Source organism: Oncorhynchus nerka, linkage group LG9b (genome assembly GCF_034236695.1).
Source record: "Oncorhynchus nerka isolate Pitt River linkage group LG9b, Oner_Uvic_2.0, whole genome shotgun sequence".
NCBI lineage: Eukaryota > Metazoa > Chordata > Actinopteri > Salmoniformes > Salmonidae > Oncorhynchus > Oncorhynchus nerka.
In genome coordinates this window covers 9,070,315-9,078,588 of record NC_088424.1, presented here as the reverse complement: position 1 = coordinate 9,078,588, position 8,274 = coordinate 9,070,315, and the positions used below count along the sequence as shown (strand labels likewise).

The window sequence follows — 8,274 nt, the reverse complement described above, 5'->3', positions numbered from 1 at the left end:
CCGGAGAATTCCTTTGTCTGTAGAAATGCGATGGAACGCAGGTTGCTTTCACGTGAGCGCGCGTGATCAGCTCATGCCACTCTGGCAAGCGTCTGACTCATTCAGCTCCCATTCCCCCCTCCTTCACAGTAGAAGCATCAAACAAGGTTCTAAAGACTTGACATCTAGTGGAAGCCTTAGAAAGTGCAATATGACCCCATAGACATTGTATATTCGATAGGCAATGACTTGAAAAATGAGTTCTGTTTTACTCACAGACATGATTCGAACAGTTTTAGAAACTTCAGAGTGTTTACTATCCAAATCCACTAATTATATGCATATTCTAGCTTTTAGGACTGAGGAGCAGGCAGTTTACTCTGGGCACGTTTTTATCCAAGCTACTCAATACTGCCCCCCAGTCCCAAAGAACAGTACATTTACTAGGCCTACTGGTATGGAACGCCGATTGGGTCTTAAAGCACGTGGTCAAAAGGCAATCTTTTTAATGCTATGCATGTAAAGTAAGCAGGTGCAGGCGCTTAATTACGTGTTCACGCATTAAGTTAACGCCTATACATGTCAAATAAGTGCGTGCAAATTTGCTTGCAGGCGGTCCAACATGTGCTAAATAAACGGCTACAAGTAGTCCTGCACACATCAAATGAACACCTACAGCTGCAAAATATACACCTACACACGCTAACTTAACACGTTGTTTAATATGCGGATTTTACCAGCCAATTTCCCTAGCTCCTCCTTTCATTAAATCTGTGTTCAGTCAGTTTGATGCAACAACATCACAATTGAAGATGGCGAGAAGGAACTTCCTTAACTTGGCAGGCTGGCTGGCTAGCTATAATTTCAATGCCACCTAGCCTTAGCTGCGCTCGTTCGCGACTAGCATGCAAATATTTACAAAGCTCACAAAGCTCATTTGACCTAGGACAACCCTGTAAAAACGTTGCTAATATCTACAACATATCAACTTTCCTTTGAAATATTCATATTTCATCTTAGCCTGTGATGTAGAATATAACAACGTCAGACATAAACCAGGAACGTTATTAACTTTAGTACTATAGCACTGTTTGAACAGGAATCGTAGTCCCATCCATGGTCTCTATTTTCACAAAACGGTTGTCTTTCAGAATGGAAACCATGCAGAGGAGCCTTGAGTGGGCTGGGGGGGGGGCTGATAAATGTTGCTTCAGCAGATGACCGAGTTGATCAAGTATCTCAGTTCATTCAGGAGATTTGTACCTCTGGCTGGCATGCACAACAAGGTAAGCAGCTTAGTTGGTGTGGTTGGGCTTACTGTTTTCACTCTTCGTTCTCCTGCTGCCCGTTGTATTCGTTCTTGGTTAACATTTCTATTTATGTCCTGGCTTTAAAATCCAATATTATAAAAACATTACTTGGCCACAATTTGTGACAGTTAGAGTAATTGAAAAGTTTTTGTTTTTGGAATGAGGGGGTGGGCGGTGTCACAATACATTAAGTAGCCTAAACACAGTTATATTATTGTTACAGCCAGTTCCGGTACCGGGCTCCTCGGACATGGAGAGGAGCTAGAGGTGCACTTTGTTATGCCATCACTCAAGAGCAACTGAGGTTTCTGATGTCCTGTGCTTTCAGTGTGTCTCAAATGGTAGATATTCTACTACATGTGTCCCGATCTACAGTCAAACGTTGTCTAAGGTCAATTTGTACATTGTAACATCTCAAATCGTTCATCAACAACTTGTTCATCAACAATTAACAGTTCAGTTTAGCAATCAACGGCCCTTGATACCATACATCACTCATGTGGAGAACAATTGTTTTATTGTGTTTCTGCTACTTCTGTGATTGATAGAATATCTGCATCATGAAATTAACAAACATGCTTATATTGAGGTTCTGCTTTTCTATTCTTAATCAACCTTGTGTTCTTTTTCTTTGTGTCCTGTCTCATTTTTGTTCATTGATTTTTGCCTGTGTTCTTTTCTCACCTGGTCTCATCAGCTCCCTATTTATTTAAGTTATTTCTGTTTGTATGGTTGTGAGGTATTATTTGTTTTTGACTGGTCTGGGGCGGTCAAGGTGCAGCGTAATTTGTGGTCATCGTATTTATTTCAATGAGAACCAGCAACAAAATAACAAAGTGAAAACAAAACGCACGTACCGTTCCGTAGGCTACGAGAGCTGTACAAAAACAAGATCCCGTACAAAAACAAGATCCCGTAAACAACGTATGTGGTAAAAAGGTTATCTAAGTATGATTCCCAATCAGAGACAACAATAGACAGCTCCCTCTGATTGGGAACCACACTCGGCCAAACACAAAGAAATACAAAACATAGAATGCCCACCACATCACACCCTGATCTCACCAAATAGAGAAATAAAACGTATCTCTAAGGTCAGGGCATGACAGTTACAGGGAAGACATCCTCCCTCATGTGATACCCTTCCTGCAGGCTCATCCTGACATGACCCTCCAGCATGACAATGCCACCAGCCATACTGCTCGTTCTGTGCGTGATATCCTGCAAGACAGGAATGTCAGTGTTCTGCCATGGCCAGCGAAGAGCCTGGATCTCAATCCCATTGAGCACGTCTGGGAACAGGATTGGAGGGTGAGGGCTAGGGCCATTCCCACCAGAAATGTCCGGGAACTTGCAGGTGCCTTGGTAGAAGAGTGGGGTAACATCTCACAGCAAGAACTGGCAAATCTGGTGCAGTCCATGAGGAGGAGTACTGCAGTACTTAATGCAGCTGGTGGCCACACCAGATAGTGACTTTTACTTTTGATTTTGACCCTACTTTGTTCAGGGACATATTATTCAATTTCTGTTCGTCACATGTCTGTGAACTTGTTCAGTTTATGTCTCAGTTGTTGAATCTTGTTATGTTCCTACAAATATTTACACATGTTAAGTTTGCTGAGAATAAACACAGTTGACAGTGAGGACGTTTCTTTTTTTGGTGAGTTTAGTTGTGATCCGCGGTAGATTGTTCATGAACATTATTCCACATTTTGGATGTTAATTTAATATTTTGTCTGATGCTTTGTTATATACTGCAGGAACCTGATGCAGTATTTAAGTGGAAAAGGAGGATGGTGATGTTTGTATATTTAATGTGTCTTCAGATTTTGTATTAACCAGTGCTGTGTTTTCTGATTTAGGTGGAGGATAGTCATACATGGTGGCATTGATGGGTACAGCCGTCCCGTTGTGTTTCTCTGTGCTTCCAGCAACAATTGCAGCAGTACTGTAATGGATTGCTTCATGAATGCTGTCTCCAGATATGGCGTTCCCTTCAGAGTTAGGACGGACCATGGAGGAGAAAACAGCACAGTCTGCTTGCTGAATGTAATACATAATGACAATATTATTTAAAAAATAGAGCTACACGCATCCTTGAAATGTTTTCTTGAACTACACATTGATTACATTCTATAGTGAGTGATGCATGCGGCTACATTATTTTCTGTAAACCCTTTTCAGAACGCAATCACCCTATGTTTGACAGCTTTATTGCTTTCTCCATGTTTTTGAAATGTATAAGCCTTTAAATGACATTTACAGACTACTTCTACAAACGAGGCTACACTATGGGGGCCTTGACGGAGGGACAGGAGTCGTTTAGCGGCATCCTTACCGCAGACTGGGTGGTCGAAGACTTTTTTCCCCCCATCTTCTGCACCACTTCCTGTGCCCCCCTCCCTATACCACCCTCCTGTGGACTCCCCTCCACCATTTCCTGAGGCTTATTGTCCACCTTCACCACACTCGTCTGTTGATGTTGGTGACGATGACAATGAGTAAGTCCCTGTAAATAATTCAATGTCTTATTACAGATCAAATGTGGGAAGTATCTGGGCTTTGTTAATCTGAATGTCTCTATTTTTAGTGTTGACCTCCAAACACTGCTGAAGTTAATGAGCAGCAAGTTTGACTCTGCTTTTGCTCCTGATTCCAACCAAATTAATATGATGAGGGACAACGTTTATGGTGCAATGAGAGGCTTTAAGAGAGACCGCTTTAACCCGGAGGCAAAAATATACATGGTTTTTAGGGATGCTGACGGAAAAGGGGTAGCTGGTGAGGGTGGTCCCTCAAGAGATTTTCCCCGGCTGCTAATGAGTGCCATCCATTCCTGTAACAGCCGTTGACGGTGGAAGAAGAGGAGGACCAAGGTGCAGCGTGGTATGTGTCCATATTTATTAAATGAACACGGAAATAACAAAACTAACAAATAGAACGACCGAAAACAGTTCTGGCTGGTGCAGACACACAACAGATAACAGAAAATAATCACCCACAAAACACAATAGAAAACCCGGCTACCTAAATATGGTTCTCAATCAGGGACAATGATTGACAGCTGCCTCTGATTGAGAACCATACCAGGCCAAACACAGAAATAGGAAAACTAACATAGACAACCCACCCAACTCACACCCTGACCATGCTAAAACAAAGACATAACAAAATAACTAAGGTCAGAACGTGACAATTCCTCTGCAATATTTGAGGGACCTGACTGGCAAAAATGCCTTTCTAGCAACTCTCAAGGTGAGTTACACTTACACCAACAAAGACACGCTTGTTTATGGCAATATGTATGACTTGAGTAAGACATTTGATTTTTGCATGTTATGTAATGTGTCCTGTATTTACCGTTTGTCTTTTGTGTGACAGCACGTATTGCGTATACATGCAGGAGGGCCGCATGATTGCTGTCTGTCTGGTACATGGGGGTGTATAGCCAAAATTTATTTCAGAGAGGCTATACCGGCAAGTGTGTGGCCTACAACCTCCTGTGCCAGAACTGAAAGAAACGGCGGAAAATAACTTCAGAGAGAAGTTGGAGAAGGTAAGTGTAGTTGAAGTCAGAGGTTTACATACACTTAGGTTGGAGTCATTAAAACTCGCTTTTCAACCACTCTACAAATTTCTTGATTTGGCTAGTCGGACATCTACTTTGTGCATGACACAAGTTATTTTTCCAACAATTGTTTATTGACAGATTCATTCACTGTATCACAATTCCAGTGGGTCAGAAGTTTACATACACTAAGTTGACTGTGCCTTTAACCAGCTTGTAAAATTCCAGAAAATTATGTCATGGCTTTAGAAGTTTCTGATAGGCTAAATGACATAATTTGAGTCAATTGGAGGTGTACCTGTGGATGTATTTCAAGGTCTACCTTCAAACTCAGTGCCTCTTTGCTTTACATCATGGGAAAATCAAAAGAAATCAGTCAAGACCTCAGAAAAAAATGGTAGACCCCCACAAGGCTGGTTCATTCTTGGGAGCAATTTCCAAACGCCTGAAGGTACCACGTTCATCTGTACAAACAATAGTACTCAGGTATAAACACCATGGGACCACGCAGCCATCAGAGATGAACGTACTTTGGTGCGAAAAGTGCAAATCAATCCCAGAACAACAGCTAAGACCTCTGTGAAGATGCTGGAGGAAACCGGTACCAAAGTATCTATATCCACAGTAAAACAAGTCCTATATCAACATAAACTGAAAGGCCGCTCAGCAAGGAAGAAGCCACTGCTCCAAGACCGCCATAAAAAAACAGACTACGGTTTGCAACTGCACATGGGGTCAAAGATCATACTTTTTGGAGAAATGTCCTCTGGTCTGATGAAATAAAAATAGAACTGTTTGGCCATAATGACCATCATTGTGTTTGGAGGAAAAAGGGGGATGCTTGCAAGCCGAAGAACACCATCCCAACCGTGAAGCACTGGGGTGGCAGCATCATGTTATGGTGATGCTTTGCTGCAGGAGGGACTGGTGAACTTCACAAAATACATGGCATCATGAGGAAGGAAAATGTTGTGGATATATTGAAGCAACATTTCAAGTCATCAGTCAGGAAGTTTAAGCTTGGTCACAAATGGACAATGACCCCAAGCGTACTTCCAAAGTTGTGTCAAAATGGCTTAATAAGGACAACAAAGTCAAGGTATTGGAGTGGCCATCACAAAGCCCTGACCTCAATCCCATAGAAAATTTGTGGGCAGAACTGAAAAAGCTTGTGCGAGCAAGGAGGCCGACAAACTTGACTCAGTTACACAAGCTCTGTCAGGAGGAATGGGTCAATATTCACCCAACTTATTGTGGGAAGCTTGTGGAAGGCTACCTGAAACTTTGACCTAAGTTAAACAATTTAAAGGCAATGCTACCAAATTCTAATTGAGTGTATGTAAACTTCTGACCCACTGGGAATGTGATGAAAGAAATAAAAGCTGAAATAAATCATTGTCTCTACTATTATTCTGACATTTCAAATTAAAGTGGTGATCCTAACTGACCTAAAACAGGGAATTTTTACTAGGATTAAATGTCAGGAATTCTGAAACTGAGTTAACATTAATTTATTTGGCTGACGTGTATGCAAATTCCCGACTTGAACTTTATTTCAAGTGACTATGTTACCATAAATACATCTTACAGTAAATATGGACATTTCATTTACATGTGGTATGGCATTAAAAACAGACACTGTAGTTGGTACACAGGTCGTGGTGCAGCAAGTTGATGATGGTAGTGGAGAAGCACTGGTGGGACTTTTTGTGTGAAGTGACTGAGGGCAGAAAAGATTATCAGAGTGCCCAGGAACTTGAAGCTGCTGATCATCTCCATGTCAATGTACAGTAGATGGGAAAATGGTCAAATGTCACCATCTACTTTGTTTTGCTTACGCTGAGACTGTTGTCCTATCACCATTATGTCAGATCCCACAGCTCCTTCATGTACTCATGATCACTGGTGATCAGGTGTACCATGGTTGTGTCGTCAGTTTGTTTAGTTGTTGGGTCCATTCTGGGGATACACATTCTTGTGATAATATAAACAATGTATTTGGTATTACAGGGTTTGCACCCAGAGGCCTGAGTCTGCTAACCAGTTTGTGGGTCAGGATGGTGTTGAAAGCAGATCTATAAAAGATAACGCACTCTGACGTACGTAAAATGTATAATTTACAGTGGAGATGGTAAGAAGCTTCAATATCATGGGAAGCTAACTTCTAACATCCTTTCCTGGTACACCCACAGACACTGCAGTAAAAAATGCCAACCAGGGGCTCTCAACCAGGTGGCTGAAGACGTTTTGCCTGACGTCAAACATTAACAAGTGTCGGATTAAAGTGTCTGAAAAAATTTAAACAGAACCATAAGAGCAGATTCCTTTTTTTGTCTCCTTTACTGGCACAGTGGTTTTGAAATAATTTATAATTGTAGTCACTTTCAATTGATACATTGACTCAAAGAACCATAGATTGTTTGTAGTTCATAACATTTAAACGTTGCTTGACTAGTAAATTGGGATACATGTTAATAAAATTTGATATTTTATTGGGCTTAATGTTGAATACCTTGTCGTGTTGTGCATGCCAACCAGGTGAGAATTACCAGAATGAACTGTGATACTTGATGAATCAGGTCTTCCCTGCTGTTTTATCAGCCTCTCCCTTGCCCACTCCAAGCTCCTCTTCATAGTTCCCTACTGCAAGACACAATTGTGTGAAAATAAAGCAGAAGGAATCAGAACCCTATTCAATTGAAGCAGTACTATATAGTACTGGGTATATGCCTGAAGTTATTTTACCCTAATAGGCTTTGATGGAAAGTAAATATTCCAAAAATGAAATGATTGTGCACATTAAAGTCTACCCTGTTCGAAAGCTGATATGTTGTAGACCACCATTTTATTACGTTTGCAATTGCAACAAATAATCTGCTCAGACCCCAACCAAGGAACATCAAAAGTCGTGCTATAAATTCACAGACAACACAAAGATGTTACAGTTTACATGTTTTTTTTCGGCAGGGCTTTTAATAGTGAAATTAGCATATTACAGAATGCGTTAAGTTAGTGTGTGTAGGTGTATATTTAGCAGCTGTAGGCCTTAATTTGACGTGTGCAGGACCGCTTGCAGCTGTTTATTTAGCACATGTTGGACTGCCTGCAAGTACATTTGCACACGCTTATTTGACGCATATAGGCGTTAGCACGTGAAGACGTCAACTTAACGCGTTAATTTAGCGCCTGCACCTGCTTACTTTACACACGTTGCATTAAAAAGATTGCGTTTTGACCACATGCTTAAGACCCAATCGGCATTCCATATAGCCCAAATAAATGCGCACAGTAACAGATACATCTCAAATAACAGACACATATCAACATCAACTGTTCAGAGGAGACTTTGTGAAAGGCACCAATAAGAAGATACTTGCTTGGGCCAAGAAACATGAGCAATGAACATTAGACCAGTGG

General features: G+C 41.2%; 1 long non-coding RNA gene across 1 annotated transcript; it reads left to right on the top strand.

Moving 5' to 3' along the window:
* The first annotated feature begins 4,028 nt into the window (after positions 1–4,028).
* Positions 4,029–7,812, top strand: LOC115114811 (uncharacterized). The gene is made up of 3 exons (XR_003861281.2): positions 4,029–4,845; positions 6,868–6,956; positions 7,050–7,812. It is a non-coding gene; the product is annotated as an uncharacterized LOC115114811 (long non-coding RNA).
* Positions 7,813–8,274: the final 462 nt, after the last annotated feature.